Source organism: Vanessa atalanta, chromosome 24, assembly GCF_905147765.1.
Source record: "Vanessa atalanta chromosome 24, ilVanAtal1.2, whole genome shotgun sequence".
In the NCBI taxonomy this organism is placed as follows: Eukaryota; Metazoa; Arthropoda; class Insecta; order Lepidoptera; family Nymphalidae; genus Vanessa; species Vanessa atalanta.
In genome coordinates, this window is record NC_061894.1 from 1,399,371 (window position 1) to 1,422,139 (window position 22,769).

Genomic DNA, 22,769 nt, shown 5'->3' on the forward strand with positions numbered 1-22,769 from the left:
GATGAAATTGCTATATATGTATGTAACTGTAAACCTATATTGGGCCCCAACTTGGAATAATCTCCAAGCCTTAATAAGATATAAGACTTTTGGAACACATGCAGGTTTCCTCACGATGTTTTCCTTCACCGCCGAGCACGAGATGAATTATAAACACAAATTAAGTTCGAACCCGAAATCATCTGTTAAGATGCACGCGTTCCAACCACTGTGCCATCTCGGCTCATGTTTGAATTATTGCGAATTAAATATAGCTAAAAAGCACAAAGCCTGTCGGTTTTTGCGTTCAGACTGCTCTGATTAACTATACGATCCGCTAATTGCAACGAAAGCGATTGCAGATAGCGCTACAGACTGAATAGAATCAGTGAAAAAAATATACAAACAGTTACTTATATTAGTTTGATAGCTCGCTGTGATTATTGAGTCAGTGATTTTGTTTATCTGGGCGTCACATCGCTATATAACCTTTTTACATAATTTTACTAGTTTCCGCTCACGTGTGAAGAAGTACTATGTTTTTTCTTTACTTCTGACCACGTTTATGCACAATTTCATGATGATTGGCTAAGGAGTGAGGGTGTTTTAACGTAACAAACACACCACATTTATGATATGAGTTAAGTTGAATCTTTGATGAATAAACATCCATGTTCCTTAACTTAGTTATGAAATTGTAATTTTGTTGCTATTCACTATTTTAAAGTGCCCTTGTTTCAAAACACTGTTTGAGTATGTATTCCTTGAGACACAGGTTTTCCTAGTTGAAACGTCACAATTCCAATATTTTTTGCAATACTGAGTTTTACAAATATATAATTCTTATTCAAAAAACAATGAATGCAAATTGCAGCACCGTTACTCGGGAGTTATAGTTCTAGCTTACAGTAAGCGCATTATATTCTTTAAGCCACCCTTCTGTCAAGTACGGGTTGAATCAATGAACTCCAAAAAAAAAATCTAAATCAAATAAAATATTTATTCAAATAGCCTCACAAAAGCACTTTTGTATCGTCATGTTCCAGTGTCGAGTTAAATGTAAAGGTACCACCGGTTCGTAAAGTTGATTCTATTGAGAAGAACCGACAAGAAACTCGTAGTTACTCTTCACCACCAGAAATATACACATGTTCCATACATTTGGTAATATCTACTATTCTATACAAATAAATAAAAAAACTTTATACTTAGAATGAGAAACGAAGATACTCGTACGAGAATTTTACTTGAGCCGAAATTTTGAATTGAAAAAAAAAATAGCTATGAAGACAGTTGTAATGAGAGAAACACGAGCAAACAATGGAAGGAAGACAATACACGGACAGACAAAATGGGGATGTTGTTTTATTTTGTTAGCTTCTGTTATGATTAGTATATATATTTCTATAAAACGCGGATATATTTTAAACTTACAACATATATACATAAAATCACAATATAGTATATCTGTGTCTGAGAGATATGAATAGCATGACGGATGATACTCTAGTGACCTAGCAAATAAGCATTTTTGACGTCCATAATATGAACTAACATAGGTTAATAATTTCTCTATATTAATAAAAAAATATCGATTGAAGAACTATTCTGACTTAAATTATTATTATAATATTTTACGTGGTGGTAGGACTTTATGCATGTCCGTCTGGGTAGGAACTATCAACTCATCATATTTTACCGTTAAACAGCAATACTAAGTATTTTTGTATTCCGGATTGAAAAGGGAGTGAGCCAGTGTAACAGGTACAATATCTTAGTTCTCAAGGTTGGTGGCGCATAAATGAGAAACTATTAATATTTCTTAAAGCACCAATGTCTATGTGCAATGGTGACCACTGTTAAGAGGCCCATTTGCCAGTCCGCCTGGTAGGAGGTGTCATATAGGTAGATGAGACCAAGTAAAATTTGTTTACGTGCCGGTATAAGTAAATACGTCGATCAGCTTTATCACCATTTTTAAAAATTTATAAGTTCAATGAAGAGTGAGTAAATGAACAATAATTTTAAATTATTCCTTTAAATCTATTAATAATACATTTTTCCTCTTAAGGTCCTAACTACTGTTCAAACCCTTAATACAAGAAGCTTCCAAGAAAGCCAATCGCATCCGAACATCGATAAAAGAATAAAAACAACGTGCGAATCGTATCACGGCAGATAATCAACTTAACAAAAAGTCGACCTGGTTTGCGAGTTGATTGTAAATTTTATTTCAAACAAGTAATTGCATTAAGAAATAATTGAGTTGATATTGTCATCGTTTTATACTTTGATACAAATATGCTGCTAACATTATTTTGATATTCAAATATAGGTAAAATGATAGTTATCAGGAATCACAAACTTGATCTCAAAAATCCTATCAAATCTATTTGATAATTAAGAATAATTCCAATTTGTATGTTGTGGAGAAATTATACACTTTTGCTGTCTTTTTTTTTCATTGGGCTTCACGAATTATAATATTTTGGAATATATTATATTATTAAAGTTCTACCAACTAGTTTAATACTTCTAAAATTGTATATATTTTTTAATAAATTAGCTTTTCGAGACACCTTATCTAATGTACATTGTAAATTTAAATACTTAAAATTATATTAATTTTAAGTATTTAAATTTACAATGCTCTGTAACCGTTTCAGTAGTAAAAGAAGATATAAAAATCACAAAATAAAAATGGGGTAGCATTCGGTGTTAATAAATTTAATTCAATTTCATCACTCCAATTTTTCGAACGTCTACAATAAAACGATGCATGCCACTCAATACAGTGAAATACCGGAGCATTTCAAATATCTCTTGGTATCCGACCATTTATATAAACCGACCAGTCTTAATACCACCCCAGTTCACATATAAGATACCTAACGAAACTGGTACGGAGTCACTTGAAATGGATAAAGCAGGTCTTCTTAAAATGGACGGTGTGTACCATGATATACACCCCATTGTTGTCAAGAATCCTGAAAGACTTATTGGCAAAGCGACTGATAAACCCCCGTCTACTATACGTCCTGGATGCAAAATAATGGGAATAGTTTGAATTGCGATGATAGAACCGTGGTTTTCAATAAATGCTTGAAAGAGAACTGGATCAAGCTACTGATGTATGTTATTTTGACATGTATTCATATAGCCATAGGAACCAAATTCGCTTGGTAACGTAATCTATGAAAACTTGTAACTTACTGTTCTGTTACTTCCAAGAATAGAGGTAACGCTTTCGATCTTATCTATATTTCTCAGTACAAGTGAAATGAAAGACCGTATGTAACAAGATGAAATATTGTGATATAAATTCATATACATTTTAAAAAAATGGTTCGTGCTCCATAAAAAAATATGTCTCAGATTAAATAAGTATCAAAACAATTTCGCAAAATTAATACATATGTAAATATACATTTATTCTAAACTGTTTTCAATAATGTAATTTGCGTTGGTAAAAAAAAAAACGTTTTATTTCATAAAAAGCGTTCAGGTTATGTAACAGTAAAATAATCTGATTAGAGCTAAAACTAATACCACTCAGACGAAGCCATAAGAATTAACTATTAACTCAATATATATTTACCTTCGTGAACTTTTCATAGACTAAAATTGAATATCAAATATTCCCAAGATAGCATATTAAAACGGTACTCTTGGGGACATTATTTGCAAATCACTAGCAATAATCCCCACAAAAGATATTTTATTGGTTGCAATTGTGGGACAAGCACTTAAAATTGAAATTCAATGCTAATATCTGATATAATACCGGGAGATACGACTCAGAATGGACCGTGATTAAGTCGAAATCAAGATACAATACAGAATTCTAAATTATTGTTGAATACTTTACAAGTGGTCGAGTACGTGGATGAAATTTTGAAAACGTTTGTATTTATAAAACGCTCGCATTTGTTCTTTTAAATGTCCTTAAAAGGACATGTGATTTGTTTGGTGAGTGAGTTCTTCACTTATACGTTTATTAATGTTTTATTTTACTTTGTTATTGATATCGTTACAATATCTTTAGATGTAGTGATTGTAAATTTTGTAATACTTTTATTATTATTTTTTTTTTTTATTCCACTTGAATATCAATAGTTTAAATTTAAGACGTTAGTCTATAATTGAAGAATGTATCTCAGACAGACATGTAGAAATGTATACAAATATTATACTTTACCGTCCGTGTCAACCATAGATCAGTTTTCAAAGACATGATTAGTTTCAAATGCTATCGCCTACTTACCTGCAAAAGAGAAAAATCATAAATTAAATTAAAATCGAGATTAATCAACATGTGTAAGAACTAGAATAATACTATGTTGGACATAAAAATGAAAAAAAAAGAAATGTTTTTTTTTTTTTAAACTAGTAGTTATAACCTATATAGCAGATATTCAGCCAGTCAGCTTAAGCGGTAGAAATAAGAATCAAAAATTATGGATTGTAAGCATTATTTATTCATTATTATGTTTCTATAGTTTCATGTTAATGTATTTTTGTTCTAATTTAAAAATATAGAACATTGGCTTTTATGTTGTCTTGTGACGTAATAATGTGTTGCAAGACTAATTTCAAAATCTAAAAACTCTTGGTTGCAAAGAAAGCTATAACATTATCCTTAGACTCAAGACACGTTGTTGTCAACTAAAATAGAAAGTGCGTAGGTCTCCAACGAGCTATACAGAAGTCTGTAGCATTTTAATAGTAGCCTACATTTTTATGCATATAACACGTTTTTCGACAAATAAGAGGCATTTGACCAAATGCAGCACGCAATTCTACCCCTTAAATATCCGTTGATACACATTAAATTTGCATATCCCGTGTTTTAACATACTAGGTAGTTTTAGAAAACGATCTGAGGTAGCATTTAAGATTCACATCTCGTATTTATTGGAGACAGAGGCGGGTGTGCCGCAAGGCAGCGTACTCGGCCCCACATCTAATAGCATTTGTTTGTTTCAAGCAAAGTTAACAATAAACGGTTTAGTTCGTTGCCAGCGTAAAGTACACTTTACGGTACTGATTTAGCGCTTGGATAAGTTTCTGCATGAATTCAATTACAGCTGAGATCAGTGACCCGACCGTTGGATGCATTGAACGCGGCCAATGGCTAAAGGAATCTACTATAAATTTTCAACCATTAATTATACCTATTCTGTCATAACATTCTGTATCAGAGCGAGATATACGATTGTACGGTAACGTCAGTTATACAATTCCACTGAACGCTTAATAGTTTTACAGACGTATACGGTAATACAATAAAATTTATATTCGATTTGATTTTATAGACTTATTTAATGTATGTTTAAATCGACCTTTCAAATAAATAACAGTAATAAATTAATCGATATTCAGCTCGCGAATATGCATTTTATGTCTCCTTAACACGCATACTTTACAATAGTGTAGTCCTTATCTATAATTATTGTAGTCTTCAGATAAATTCCGAACGAACAATTTTAATTGATCCGGCCGAGTTGTAATTGATACCTGAATATGCATAAGGCAAATTATGTCACCGTCCATCATTGAAATAAGTCAACATTCATTTCAATTGAATTATGCATGAGGAACACCTATTGGCTCGTATTGGGGGTAAGATCGTTTCGTACGCCGCGACGGCAAACGGCGTAACCTCTCCTATGCCGTCTACGGCGACGTTCTCTACTCCTTCATGTGTGCGGCGTGTTGTTGTTGCACTTCCATGCTAAAATTAATATAATAACCAAACATTTGTTTTATTAATTGTACCATTCTTTTTTTGAATTAACATCAATTTTGATGTTTCAAATACAACGAAAGGTAATGAACATTATTACTAGACTATTTAACAATAAATATAATCAAAGTAGGTAAAAATCGCACATACATTAGCTGATTATTTTATCGTATAAAAACTTTTAACATTATCATCATTTATTTTGTCAATTGCAATTTGTTTAATTTATAAACACGTTCATCGGTATTAATTTATAAATTATGCAAAATTATCTTCTATAAAATGTTGTCTAATAAAAATAGCAATAATAACAAAAAATAAAGCAACAAGTAAAACGTAAAGCGCTTCATTTTTTTACTTCTTATGTGTAATAGCTCTGCTGGAGTTGCTTGAATGCGGGTTGCCTTATTAGATAAATACGTTCTTATTAAACTAGCTTATACTTGTCTGAGTTTACATAACATTTTTTTTTATTATACTTACCTCTTATATACCTGCACATATACTAAATATATATTATTGTAGGAAAAAGTAAGGCGGTCTTAAAAATGAGACACCTAATGGTAAGTGTAAGGTAAGACTACCTCCCATAGACTTCGGCGTCCTAAGGAATATTAACCATTCTTTATACCGGATCACAATAATACTAGGTGTTGCTGTTTGGCGGTAGAATACCTCATGAGTGTAACTTACTATCATGTATGGTTACTTCTGTAGTTACAACAACAGCAGAGGAACGGATGTCGGAACACCTAAACTTGAAGTAGAAGCAATTAGGTACAAAATAATTCTACGCTTTAATTTTTTCTATAATCAAATCTAAAACGATCATAAAAGGTAAGAACTATACAAATTTATTATTAATAACAAGACCGTTATACAAATGATACCTAAAATGTCGTTTACGATACAGGATAAATTAATTTGATTGGCTAAAATAGGTAACAGATTTAAACTAATTAATAACATTTTTTATAGTTTTTTTAAGTATTCCAAATCTATTAATATTTTAAAAATATTGTTAAGAAAAAAGGAAAATTTTAATACAGAAATATATTTCTATTTATTTTATTGAGTTCATTCTTTCAATATATGAAATAAACATATAAACATTGTATTATACCATAAACGCCCCCCCCCCTCTATTTCCGATTTGCCTACAGCTCGACTAACAGAGAATGCTTCTAGGCATTCGGTCGGCTTTGTTTCCAACTACACACTTCGTTTTTGGACAATAACTTTTTTAAATAAGATAAAATACAATCAAAAATGACTTTCCTTGTTGACTTTGAATTCTTTGAGAAAGAAGACATATCTTCCATCAATTAAGTCAATCTTTCCGAATTGGCAACAGAATTATACGTTCTAAGACTCTCTGTCTCCGATTCGAAGCGATGAAGATTCACGACGACACAAGGAGATACGTCGTACTCGTTCATTTGAATAATGAATTATAATAATATGGTACTTATTTGCAATTCTAACTGCAGGTCACTTGCCAACTGAACTATCAGTTAAGCATCGTAAAGACTTCACGAAAGTTTCTGGACTGTTAGTATACTATAAAGTTTGCAAAATTGGCGCTACTGAATTTAGGTACTTCATAATGCTATATTAGTTGAGTTGTCTAGTTCTCAGTTGAGAACTATCATCATTACAGGCAATTATAACCAATTAACAGTCTTCCAAGTTTACCTACAGTTAAGCACCTTTATCCGGTAATAACAATTTACTAATTCTAGTCCATTAATACTAAACAAACGCCCAATTTTCATTACACATGAAGAAATATGGGGGACGTAAGTGGTATTCAGTGAGGTGTGATCGTAAAACTGTAGAAGCGGATTAAATACTTGTAAACTATTTAAAAGATTATTTAACTTACTATTAGCACATGTGAATCAAAATTAAACATTATGCCACCACAATAAGGTCACCCGAGTTCTTAACAGTTCTCTTTAATGATAATAATAATTTGAACTAACTCTTTGGAGACTTTGGGAAAAATTATGTGCATAGACTTTAATAAATAGGATATCTCTCACAAAACCCTTATATATTTTCCATATTTATATATATTTCCATATATATAAACTTGCAATTTGACGCTAAATTGCATGCTACTTTGAACCGCAAATGACTCGTATCCTGACCAACTATAATATCGATAGCAAAAAAAATAATAACAGTAACGTCAAAAAGAAATAACATCGATTTTAAAATACCGTTACAAATAAAAGTCAACGACGGCATTAAAGCAATTTCGAAATGCATTGATGGCTTACAAGATATAGCAGAAATAATTCATGAATACCTCGAGGCCAACGTGCATACATATTAAAGTAAATAAGTTGAATATTTCCGGCACCGTTGTTGATGATCGGACGTATAAATAATTTATTTAACAGAAGCGTAAAGCTGCAGTTAACTGGGCTTCTACGTAAACGATCTTTAATCTCTATGGAACAAATATTTATAATTCCCTACGTAATTGAACATTAGTATTCAGATTTGGCCACCATTTTATCTATTGTTAGGGAATTATCTGATGTCGTCATAATTGAAATTTTTGCTTCAAATGTGTGAAGTATTCAAATAATAGGGTGTAAGTTCATTTCGTTTATTGTCCACAGACTTTATTGTCTGTGTTTGTGAAGTACTGATCAAAAAATAAACACTTGATTTTATATATACTAATATAAATGCAAAAATAACTCTGTCTGTCTGTTTGCTTTTACGGCCAATTCACTGAAACGAATTTAATGGAGTTTGGAAAGAAGCAAGCATGAACCCTACCTATCATATGATGACTAAACCGTAAGCAAAGCCGCGGGCATCAACTAGTATAAAATAAAACAGAACTACGTTAAAGCTGAATGTAAAAACAAATAAACAATTACTATTCCATAGATAGCTTTATTAAAACGCAATTTCGCTCCGAAAACCGCGGAACTGATAAAATATAAAACAAAGAATTTATATAAAAACTTTTTGTTTGTTGTAATAAATTATTACTCGATGACACAACAGTTTTTTTTTTCAACTTTTTTTAACGACTGCAGTGCGCAATGGACCGCATCGCGAGCCATGCATATTAGTGATTGATAGTTTTTGATATTGACCTCTTTGTTTCGGATTAAAACCTTTTTTCACTTTAACCATTAAATTCGTCAAATACTTTTATTTACGTAGGAATTATTAACATTGAGTAATAAATCAACATGTTTAACCTGATCTTTGGGAAGAATACGAGCAGTATTTCCCCGATGAGTCGCAATTCTGATCCTCTGTGCGAAAATTTAACAAGCCCTCGTATTATCAGTGGAGTCAATTATTATTAGGGAATAATTAGTTCAACAATGCTACGACTTCTTCTTTCTAATGTCAATTCAATGATGACAGAGAGAGAGAAAATAAAAAAGTAAATGCAAATGTCCCACTGCTGGGCGTAGACCTGCGGAGGTTTTGAGCATTTTCCACCATGCATTAAAAGCGCGACCTTAATCCGAACATTGATGCTATCGGGCACCATATTTATTTGGTGGTAGGGCTTTGTGCAAACCCATCTGGGTAGGTACCACCCTCTCACCAGATATTCTACCACCAAACAACAGTACTCAGTATTTTTGAGTTCTGGTTTGAAGGGTAAGTGACCCACTATAACTACAGGCTCAAGGGACATAACATCTTAGTTGCCAACGTTGGTGTTAATAATTCTTACATAACCATTGTCTATGGGCTGTGTTGACCACTTACCATCAGATGGCCCATATGCTCGTCTGACAATCTCTGCAATAAAAAAAAAAACGCAGAATTTCATTGATATTAGGTTTCCTTGTGATGTTCACCGCAGATCGCGAGATGAATTATAAACACAAATAAAGCATCTGAAAAAGTCAGTGGTCCTTTGGACCCGCAGTAATCGGTTAAGATGCATGCGTATATCAAATAAGGCCGCTAGTATTTCGACAAAAGTAACTTTGTCGAGTATTTTTTTACTTATTTAAATTTTGTAGCGTATGTCACGTACGATAATAAATTACCAATACGAAATACACGAGAAAAATAAACGTTCCATTTTTAAAAATCATATTTATATTTACATTTTATTGAAACGGGCTTTTGTATTTTCGTTTTTTAAATTTATTATCTGTGTTCGAAATATCGGCTCAATATTTGGACTATGGAAACACTAATGGGTAGAATATCAGAAATTACTTTTATTTATTTTTTTGTACATTTAATGCATATGTTATCAAATATTTATTAAAATTAAAAACTATGATTAATCGTTTACGTAAAATATTTAATAAAAGAACTGGAATGTTTTAATAATGTTTAGTACATAACAAATTCGCTTGTGAGAATTTAGGAAAGTACAGATATTATTTATATACATTATTATTATTAATAGTACGTGGTGGTAGGGTTTTGTACAAGTCCATCTAGGTCGGTACCACCCACTCATCAGATATTCTACCGCCAAATAACAGTACTCTGTATTGTTGTGTTCCGGTTAGAAGGGTGAGTGAGCCAGTGTAATCACAGGCACAAGTACCTACCCAGACGGGCTTGCACAGAGCCCTACCACCAAGTAACTTATATTATCTTCAACTAACATATAAACCGTCGCAATTGAAAAGCAATCGTTTTCTATAAAAACTATTCCTATACTATTCCAAGAAGAAACCAATCGATACTACGATCTCATTCACCAATTGATTCAATAAGTATTTAAATTAATTCATAACAAGCCGTCACAATTACGAGTACGTTGACCCCGATAGCATCGATGTACAGATTAAGGTCGCGCATTCAATGCTGTGTTTGTAAGATCGGAGATGATTTTAGGTTAAACAAGATATAAGTCGGTCAAGTGTATTTATAAATTTTTAATTTCACTGTACTCGAAAGCTTGCTTCGATTCTATTATTATTTATCTTATCTATACTTATATTCTAAACATTTGTCTGTCTGTTTGTATGTATGAATATATTAAATTTGATATGAACCAAGCTTGAACTCCAAGGAAGGTCATGAGCTTTTAAGCCCCACAAATTAGTATTTAATATTGTAAACAGTGTCGATACATATCGACGGTAATAGATAATCAACTGCTTAATTATTGTTTAATGTCAAAGGTGGTGGCAAATGATAAGTAGACATATCCCTCCCCATAGGCTTTGTACTGTAGGAAATATTAATTTCTCCTCATATTGTTCATGAGTATGTATCATGCTCACTAGAGACCCAACCTTAAATATACTATGAATGCTGTGTTAAAGTCAAAGTCGAAGTCAAAAATCTTTATTCAACATAGAAGTGTTTACGCTTGCTTATTGTTAGATGAAAATCCACCACCTGTTCGGAATTTAACACCTCGGACCTGAGAAGAACCGGCGAAAGAAACTCAGCGGGATATTTTTATTTTTTTTACTTTCCTGTTACATATATAATAATGAACATATTTTTGATTTTTTGAAGAATTTACTTTTGTATTTGTATTGCCAATGCGCAACTAACCTTGAGAATTAAGATATTACGTCCCTTGCGCTTGTAGTTACAATGGCTTAGCTACCCTTCAAGTCGGAACACAACAATATTAAGTATTTATTTTTGGATATAATGGTAAATGGGTGGTACCTACTACCTAGAGACGGTTTGTACAAGGCACTACCAACAGTTAAGTAACTAAGTTTATAGGCGTTGATATACGCGAAATAACAAAGTTTGAGTTGCGTTGATTCCTTTTTTCTCAGTAATCGTTACCGGAAAAACTTTATATATATTTAAATGTTAACCTACAAGACATGTGTCATATCCTGTTCATTTCAAAATAATATAAAAACAGTAAGAAATGATAGAAATAAATATGCTAATTATATTACTTTGCATTCGTTTCTGAGGTCATTGTTATTAGCTTTTTTTTCCTAATCTATCTTTCATAAGATTTTTTTGTTTACATCGAAATGTTAATTAGCACAATATTAAGGGAGCCTTCGGATAATTTGTAGGAACACGTGATCATTGTGATTCGTATGCTCCTGCAAAGTCCTGCAAGCCTAGTGAATCTGTGCGGGGCGAGTCGCGTTGTACTAACCGGAGCTATCTCTTCTCTTCTAGAAGGTGTGAGATTTCCACGTAACATATTTCAAAATCAAAATCATTTTTTTTTATATTGATTTTGAAATATTATTATTTATTCAATTATACTCAAAAAATTACTTTTGAATCGTCAGGTTACACTGTTGAATTAAATGTAAAGCTTCTAAGGGTTCGGAAATTAAATTCTACCGAGAAGAACCGGCAAGAAATTCAATAGTATTACTCATTTCTACTATTTTAATTACAAAGTATGTCAGTGAAGTTATCGGTAACACCCAATGGAGTACATTCAACGTATATACACTCTTAAGAAGTCCAAAATAGTTTATACAGGTTCGTTCATACTCATATATCATTTTTTTTTTTTGGACAACATCACATACATTTCTCTGATCCCAATGTAAGTAGCTAAAGCACTTGTGTTATGGAAATCAGAAGTAACGACGGTACCACAAACACCCAGACCCAAGACAACGTAGAAAACTAATGAACTTTTTCTACATCGACTCGGCCGGGAATCGAACCCGGGACCTCAGAGAGGCGTACCCATGAAAACCGGTGTACACACTACTCGACCACGGAGGTCGTCAAATGTTATTTATGTTATATACATTATTTATAGACATTTATTAGTTCTACATAATTTAAGGTGTGATTCACGAAACATAAACAATATTTATAATGAATTTCTCACGGAATTGATACATATATATTGCACAAAAAAGTTCGTAACGTTTTTATCAATACACCGGTTTCTGTGTCGGTGGTATTTCCTTCAAAACGAGTTATAATAAAATATGTCATAAAAATTATGAATATAATATTATATCTTGTAAGAAAAAATAATTTATTACGTTTAATGCATTCCGAAATTAAAGAATTCGTGTCAATTACGCTATTGGCCTGCTCTACTCTCGCATATATACATATGAAGGGAATTTGATGATATATATGATATGATATACTTTATATACTAAGCCGTGACGAATAGGCCCAGTGACAAAACTTGAATCGAAACCAGATCGTGGGATCCAATCCAAGGAACCACCACTAAGCATTATGTACGTAGTTCGTTTTTTTATGTGTCAACTCGATCTCTTCCTTGGAATCCTCCAAGGTAGTTCCCTTAGAAATTCCCCTGAAAGTTTTGGATAAAATTCTAAAAGTGTCCACTACAGCGTAACAAAATAATCTCCTCTAGACAGGAAACATGGACTTTACATGGACAATTACTTTCTTTTATTCACGTAAATACGAAAATATTCAAACTTTAAACAGCGCCATCTATCGGTTTCATATTGTACTTTATCACTAAACCAAGATATAATTTGAATATGATCGATATTCATTATATATAGACTTGTTAATAACTTGACTGCTCGCAATCTATCTGATCGTGGTAATATGACCCGTCGTCTCGTGAAAACACCAATTATACTGTGACCCCAATCGGTCAAGTTGTTGAGAAGTTGTGAGATGACTAACAGACGCGGTATCAATTAAATATACTTACACATTATCTTCACTTGGTGGTAGGGCTTTGGTCAAACCCACTCTACCTTGGTGGTACTACCGACTCATGATATATTCTACCGCCATGTAACAATATTTTGAATTGTCGTGTTCATATGTTACCAAAGTTGGGAGTGCATTGGTGAAGTAAGTAACGTATGTCTATGAGCAGTGGTGACCAGTCACCAGCAGATGGTACATTTGTCCTTGAGCCTACCTATACTATAAAATAAAAATATAATTGAAAAGAAATATTCGTCGTCAAATAATATAAACTATTCGTTAAATTAAATTTAAATAAGAAATATTGCATTGGTTACATAAAACATTTAAACAGTAATAAAATAACAATTTTTATGACAGATTTTTTGTAATTAAACATTTTGAATAGGGGATTGGGGTCCATTTAGATTCATATTCGTATATTGCTTCAAATTATCCCTTTAAATAAAAACAGTAAGTTTAATCATGTTTTGTAAACATGAGTAAGTATTGTATAATCTCTTGTTGATACTCCAAATTTAAAGCATGTGAAAATGTAAAGTGCAGCCACTAAGGCATTCCAAACCGTGCTGCATCTTATGGTTTAAGTTTTACTTATATTGGTTTAATAGTTACGCATTACAAGGCATACGCAGACAAAAATACTCCACTATTATATCAGTATAGATATTGATAAACTCGTACATAAGTTTTCAAAACATATTTAACATCTAGAACTTTCTCATGTTATGTTTTGAAGTCACTTGTACTTTGAGCTAATAATAATAAGAATCGCATTAAATCTCATGTACAATGTACAGAACAAAGTACACACATTAACTGTAATCATTATGTCCAGTAAAGTCTCCGAGCTTACGTGTGTATTTAAATTTATATATATTATACAACAGTAGCATAGAAACTCAGCGAACCATCTCGCCAGGATTTCCGTATACATTGTTCAACGGTGTATGCATTTAGAACTGTATCACTCTAACTTCATTGCAATTATATTTTTTGCATGTCAAACCATTTTATACAAGAGCAAGCTCATTCTTAGGGTCAACTTCCCAAACAGTGAGAGCCATCTTCCAAGGCTCGTAAAACAGGTATTAATTGGGGCAATAAAATTCTAATCAAAATTGAAAAACGATGTAAATTTTTTTTATTATATGTACGTTGTTGACTTGCTCGATTGGGCATTACTGATACGCCCCCCCCCCCTGTGCTCTGTGTTGGTGGAGCAAAGTGTCATAGGTCCGTTCAGCGCAACGTCTTCTCTTTCAGTATATATGTATTAACTATGGTCTCCTCCCGTACTGATTTATACGCGACAAACGATTACGTAAAAAAACCGTTCGACAATATTTAAAAAATAGTATCGTGTTATATTGCATTGTTATTTAAAAAAAAACTCATGCTAAATACTGTTCAGTGATTTTATAAGTATAAACTTGCAAGACACGTGAAAAGTCAAAAAGCGACAAACGAAATTGACTGTAATATAAGAAAAGGGATACGGATCAAAATAGCGTATCACCGTAAGTTGGTTTTCAACATTTTACAAGTGAACGAGTGACGTCTCAAAGAATAACACTACTCGCCTAAATTGCGTAGCTTTTAAGCTTAATTTTTATTTACAGTGAAATCTTAAAATTAATATATTGATTCTGTCTGGATTAAAACTGTGATGGAAATTAGGATTATATTTATCGTTGATTTAGTTCCGTTGTTATAAACATTAAAATTATTACCGTAGATAAATACATTTGCAGCAGACGATAGCATAAAATCGATATAAAAATCTATTTTATGGTTTTCGCATGTTTTAAAATTGTTTGCAAAAATTCGCTTACAAAGCGCTCGCAACGACAATTTCTATCCATTATATAATATATATAACATTGAAGAATTAAAGTGAGTTTGTAAATCTCCTACTGCTGGGAAAAGACCTCTCACATTTGAGAATGGATTGGCTTATTCCACAATAACACCACAATGCTGATTGGTGGATATACCTGACGCAGGTTTCTACGCGACGTCTTCACCGTCGAGCAAGATATAAACAGAGCGATGTTCCGATGGATTTTTTATATAGAGATATATAGATGGCCCGGGAAATGATACTTAATACAAGAACATAACCTAGTACAGGAAATACGTGCGAAAGTGATTCCGCGGGTTCAGACATGTTATATATGGATATGATTACGATTCTATACCACAGAATTTCACTCTCTGTTAAGAAAAATTACTATACAAGATTATTTCGAATTAACAGAATAGGGAAACCGCATACATACTTCTCACAATTGGAATCCTGATGGAACTATCATACAATATTACGTAAATGTGTCTGCACACGCACAAACACGTTCCGGTCATTGACAGAGATCTAAATGCTCGTATTACCATTTCGGTAACCAGTTAAGTTTCATGTGGGTGATAATGTCAGTTTTGTTTTATTTAAAGATATCATCGGCTCTTTATAAAGAGTCGAAGTCCAAAATTAATATCTGTATGCAACATAGAAGGATTACGATCACATTTTCACAATAACACCAAATGCCACCAAGCACAGCAGATTTGAGAATATTGGTGAAAAATTTATAAGGAATAGTACTAATGATATTTGACCGATCTTGAATGGAGATTGCGTTTCAGATAAAAGGCGTAAACCTAGCGAACCTTTAGAGGATGATGAATGAAAAGAGTGCATGAATTTAAGGCAACGATTTCGCCTCACTCAATTTGGTGCAGAAGTGGAAACAAATAATAAAACAATTATTAAAATTCAAAATGAAAAAATATATATTAAGAGATAAATTTAATTAAACAAATTATTTTAATTCACAGGATTCTATAGATGATGAAAGAGCTCGGATTTAGTATTCGTTGATTTTCATACAAATAAACACGAAAGAGGAAATCCATTGTACATGGTTGTTACGGGTATATTTTTGGATTTGATTGAGTTTCTATCGGATATTCTCATAAGATTCTACATTGTGAATGAGTTGTAGCTTTCCATGAAAATTAATCTTTCTTTTTAAGGCTTTGGTTGGCGGACGAGCATATGGGTCACCTGATGGTAAGTTGAACTAAGATGTTGAATTAAGAAGTACCCTTCTAACCGGAACACAACAATATAGAGTACTGTTATTTGGTAGAATATCTGATGAGTGAGTACCCAGACGGGCTTGCACAATGCCCTACCACCAAGTGTGATCTCGTGAAATGACGATTCAAAATTGCTTTTAAGAGCCTATTTGAGTAAATTTAAGACTAGCTATCGTACGCCGTATAACTTAGCTCATATCTGTAGAAAGATAGTGATCTATAGAAAATAAATAAAAATATAACGTCATTTTAAAATAAATTATTGCAATCGTTATAATATCAACGACGTCTAAAAGTCGATGGAATAGCTAATTAATGTTGTAAGCCGTAAGCCATAGCTTGTTAAAGGATATGAATTAACTTAAATTACGTGCTAAAAAACGTATTAAGAACATTATTTTTATTTTGAAACAAAATTAAACTCTCATTAATATTTAATTGACAATCCATATTTATAGTAGTGACCAACTTTTAACCCACCGAAACTAGTAAGCTGAAATTTTGTCTATTTTTTAAAGTAAGCAGCCAGTGTTGGGCGTTTTTGAATGAACCTAAAGAGGGGAGGGGCTTTGTAACAACTTTTACTAAAGTCCCTTTTGGTAGTTATTACCAACGAAGTTCGTTTCTTTTTATTATGCTAGACTGTGGTTTTTTTTTAAATTACTCACGTTATAGACAAAATGATATCGATTTCGAACCAATACCATCCAATGCGTCAAAAATCTTAGACCTTTTGGTCTTCGAATGTGGACGACAGCCGAGGAGCGAGCATACGAGTGCTGAAAATGGCTTTAGTGTGCCGAACCACGAGCTCAGCATGTAAGTAGAGACGGATAAATTACATCTGAACATTTCCGTAACCTCCCAGATCCATAAGACAGCTATCGCTGTTACCAGACCGCAGTAACGGCGCGCGTACCTTTCTTGGGTGAAAAAGGACCTGACGAGTTATTATCCAGCTATCAATAACTCTCTCTCCTGTATTGCTCTTTTCGTTTTTTTATTATTATACAAAACAACACCGCATATATGCTAATAAGAATACTCCTATAATTATGGGCACAGCAATTAATACGACATAAAGATGAGCCCTTTTTTATTTCATTTCAACATAAATTATTGGTCTTGAAAAACGTGTCAATGGGAATTTTTATAAGTTTATAAATATGCGTCAAACGAAACGTGTTTTCCAGCGTTGATAATTGATTTCGAGATCTCGACGGGTCCAGGTCTAGTCCAGGGACTGTTTTAAATTAATTATAATTTCTGATCGGTAATCGAGTGAGCAATTAATGCATTCCTGTGTGTTTTTATCTTTTGCGCTTTTCTTTTTTTTCATTTACTGCTTGAACAGTTTTAACGCATCATTAATGTAAATTGTTAAGTACAAATTATACATCGCTTTTAAAGTTATTTTTGTTTGCAATCATGTCTAAGGAGACGCGTTATTTATGAGTCGGGTGGATATTTTATGTAATTTGGTCGTACATTATTCTAAAGTGCTCGTTAAAGATATTTACCGATGGTAGAGCTTTATGCATGACCGTGTGGATAGGTACCACCTAGTCCAAATTTCAGTATCGTTTTGAAACAATTATTACTCATAAACATCTCTCATAATTCGATGTGATGGTTATTTTACACGACTGACAAAATTTAGCACAAAGTCAATGACATTCCATGGTAGGGGATGTTAGCACTGCTTTCCAAACTTGTACTGATCCTTTTTTTGTTGTCTCTCTCGTCCCTCTTGAATTTTTAATTTTAAAGAATAAATAATATTACTATTTACTATTCCAATTAAGCTTAAAGTTTGTGCTGAGTTTGGGAACGACATTAGATCAAGGGGTCAGGATCGAAAGTGCGACTTTTTACATCGCTAAACCGAAAACCGAGATGATAAAGAGCCGAGATGGCCCAGTGGTTAGAACGCGTGCATCTTAACCGATGATTTCGGGTTCAAACCCAGGCAGGCACCACTGAAATTTTATGTGCTTAATTTGTGTTTATAATTCATCTCGTGCTCGGCAGTGAAGGAAAACATCGTGAGGAAACCTGCATGTGTCTAATTTCAACGAAATTCAGCCACATGTGTATTCCGCCAACCCGCATTGGAGCAGCGTGGTGGAATATGCTCCAAGCCTTCCCCTCAAAGGGAGAGGAGGCCTTTATCCCAGCAGTGGGACATTTACGGGCTGCTTATGTAAACCGAAAACCATTGCGCTATTGACGCCAAATAATATACTGACGTTTATATGAGTTTACTTATCTGCTTTGAGTTTGATAAGCCTGCAAGCTTTAATCTCCAGTAACATCCCATCATAATTTTTGGATTGCAATTTTAACTCGTCTTCTTGGTTAACTTCTAATTCTTTCGAACTACTATTGAGAATTTATTGACTGAAAACCCCATTAACTTTTTATTGATCCGACACGGGATTTAAAGCCCGGACCTCGACATCACAGCCCTATGAGCCACTAAAATAACGAGGCAGATTATCTGATGTTCTTTTTTTATAATTAATTTATTGTAAATCTAAATATGGGTAACCGCTCTGTACGAAAGCCGATAGTTCTGTATTTATAAGCCAACACGCGAGCAGATTTGTTGCTCAGGCTTCGAATCAATTACCTTACCTATTAAGGGAAGGTAAGGTAAGGTAAAAAAGAGACATTAACCTCTAGTAACTTTATTTCAATAAAGCAATAAGCCTTTGATAAAGGAAATAGAGCCGAGATGATCCAGTGCTTAGAACTCTTAGTGGATCTTAATCCAAGATTGTTCGATCCGGGAAAAAACTACTGGATTTTTATGTGCTTAATTTGTGTCACTAATTCGTTTCGCGCTCGGCGATAAAGCAAAATATATTTCTGTTTTATTCGATCTCCCACTATGCAATGGAGCAGGGTGGTGGCAGAAAATCAATCTAAAGAGTAGGCTTTAGCCCTCGAGTGTGATATATAAAGGTTTTTACTTAGGGCTATTATGTTCTTTACTTTTTGTTGAGTATATTTACTTTTGTAGAAAGACTATATTCGAAAAGGTATCTAAACTTTTGAGCTAGCGTAGAATTAATCAAAAGGTACTAAATACATTAAAAACGTTACCTAATGTTTGTTTGAAGTGACCTTGGAAGGTAGATAAGTACGGGTTATCGATCTGTGGTAAGCTGATAACTTGTCAATTTTGAGTCAGGTAACGTCGAACTCCGTTCAGAACAAACGAACGCCCAAAATAAGAGAAAATAAAATTCTAAAAGAAATAAATCGGCTTTATGTAACTTAAATACATGTAACTTGGAAAATATACTATTTTTGGATGAAATTCGAATTTTATTTAACTTTCAGAGTAGAATAGAGACAGCTCATATAAAATAATTAATTTCCTAAGAGTTTTTGTCTAAGCCGTAAGCGCCTCACTATCTTTATGATATGGTTATCGCATTCCCTGAGATGAAAGATGGGGCGTTTGATAAAAGTAACCAAATATCATTTCATGTAATGGGTAACTGCGGTGACAGCCCCATCTTAAGCACAACAAGAGCCTGGGTGCAAGCTGTATCAGGAAATATCAGGAGATAGAATATTATAGGATTCCTTCTGGGGGACTTCACCGATTATCAAAGACATAACCGTCATCAGCGAGAAGATGCTCATACCAACCAACCTGGATTTGTAACTGAAAAGTAAATATTGATTTTATGAATTTTACATATATTTTAATACATTTGATGTAAAAAATTTTAATTCAATTATGAGACGTATTTCTTTATTATTTTAAATAATAAAACAAATGTAAGCTATTAAAATTATTTTCTTAATATCATATATATCCGAATCAAGATAGTCGACAGAACACGCACGCACGCGGATCTCGAACGGACGATGACAGTTAAAATCCTGGGAAGCGTTATTTTTTGTGTGCACTTTTTGTTTTATAAACGTGCTTATCATGAAAGCTATAGAGTAAAATATCGCGTAAAAGAAAATCTAACGCATTAAATACGGGTTATAATTTGTATTTTAAATATTTGGTGCATTATTCTTTAAAATAAAAACTCGCAATCGTTTTCATATGTTCTAGATAAATTTGTAATCCGCCATGGACTAAAAGGCCTCAATTATTAATCATTATTACGCACAAATACGTTGATTTATAAAATATCAGACAAAATTATCTTAACTAAAATTTCTAAGATGAATATCCGGAATTTACCATTTTAATCAACGATTACCGATGTTATTAAATAAATTGCTTTTGTGTTTAAATTAGACTCAATTATACACTTTTGACAACCACAAAAAATTACGAATAATGGGTTTTTGGTTTTACGTCGACTTTATAAGAGTTGAGTATTTTTTTTTTAAGCGGTGGCAGATATGCAAATGGACCACTTGATGGTAAATTGTCACCAACGTCCATAGACATTTACGAAATATTAACCATTAACATCACCTATACGCCACCAACATGGGAACTAAGATGTTAAGTCCCTTGTGCCCATAATGACACTGGCTCACTCACCCTTCAAACCCGAACTGTTTATTAAAATATGCGATGAGTGGGTGGTACATTCCCAGAAAGGCTTGCACAAAACCCTACCATCAAGAGATATTAATATCGCTATGCCCATATTATTGTCTACGTTTTAGACATTAAATTAACATCTACTCGCTGAAATTGTTCGTGAATGGTCATAAAACAAAATTTAAATTACACAAACGGTCCCATATCGAGATATAAGTTACCTTGTTTTTATTACATCGGTAATCAATTCCCGCAAGATGGTCGATTACAGTAATATATTCATGGTTTATTCCCGTGTTGTAGGACAGTGCGATTCTATGAATTCAAAATAAACGCGTAACGTTCAACGGCTTGATCGAGGACAGGTTTATAAAAATATTGTTCTCGTCTGAAAATAGCTATTCCCTTACGGTTAATATTTATTTTACGATTTACTTTTTTATATTTATCGTTTTTAATTATTGAAGTTTTCAAAAAATTTGTTGTATTTCAGAAGTGATTTATGGTTTATTAAAATTACAAATTAAAATGCTTATTTTACTATCAATAGTCACCGATTTATTTATAAATATTATTATATAGAAAATTAAATATATATAATTTTTTTTATATGTATTATATACATTAAATTATAACATCGTGGAGTCCTGTATGGAGTCCTATGTAGAGTATATATACTTATAATAAAAATTAAAAAAATTACTAAGTACTAAACGACCTTTCCCAACTTAAGAAAGAAAATAACTTAAAAAAAAAAACATAATGATGTTCATATTGATAAACGCACGAAATTCACAAAAAACTTTTTTAAATTAGTTTATATTTTATCGGAAAAATAATCCATACATTTCAATCATAAACTAAAAAAATAATACATGTAATTGGAACTTACTCAATATTTTCCAAAACCACTCGCTCGCACTGCACTAACGAAATAACGTAAATAATTTTGAACGTTCACGGCACACGTCCGTCCCGGTCGCCGACTCGGAGCAAACTGGATCCGCGAAGGTCTCCTCATCGGCTATTATACCTCGTATACTAGTTTCCATCGTCTTTCACTAGTAGTCAGCAGCGCTTTCTGGGTTAATGAGGAGTCCGATACAACGGCTGTTCTCAGTTTTCTAAGCGTTTTCGTATGACGATGGGTTAAGCCGCTAAGTTGTTATGCTGCCCTGGTACTTGAGCTACAGGTACTTTATATTATTTAAAACTTTCGTCGTTTTATAAAAAGGCTTCAACAATTTAATTGTGTTAAACCATATATCTTCTAAATAATAATAACATTCCATATATGTCCCACGGCTGAGCCAAGATCTGTCCTTCTGTTGAAAGGTGAATGATTAATACCATCGCGACATTCGAGTGATTGACCAAAGTTGTACGAAATAGAATACTAATTGCTTCGAAGAATCGAATCCAGCTGGTATCGGTGGATGTCCGATTCTTCCAAGTCATTGTCTTCACCGCCAGCTTCGGAAGTCCGAGCTTCTATTCGAAATGTCTTGTCTTTACAACACTTGCTCTATAATCCAAGCGAGATCAAAATGTATTTCTTCATTCAAGCAAGTTCTTTCACTTTTTTGACGTACGTACTTTTTTGTACGGGATGAACTTAGTCAGCAAACAGATGCACAGGTTCAATGTTAAAAGGATCTTATAATCATTATTAGATCTTTTAAACAGATTTTAATACATTTTTCATCAATAAGGAATGATTCCAGAGAAAGATTTTTATTTATAATACATCAAAACAAATCATATCAAAATATACTTTATTCAAGTAGGCTTTTAAAA

The 22,769-nt window shown here is 32.9% G+C and overlaps 1 protein-coding gene across 2 annotated transcripts in view; it reads right to left on the minus strand.

Annotated features, from left to right (window-relative positions):
* The window catches only part of LOC125073347 (serine protease inhibitor dipetalogastin), a 79,743-nt gene extending 57,763 nt beyond the window's left edge, over positions 1 to 21,980 (minus strand). For both annotated transcript variants that reach the window (XM_047684138.1, XM_047684139.1), the window contains exon 1: positions 21,865 to 21,980. The gene's annotated coding sequence lies outside the window, so the exon portion shown is untranslated. The remainder of the gene's footprint in view (positions 1 to 21,864) is intronic.
* Between the last annotated feature and the right edge of the window lie 789 nt (positions 21,981 to 22,769).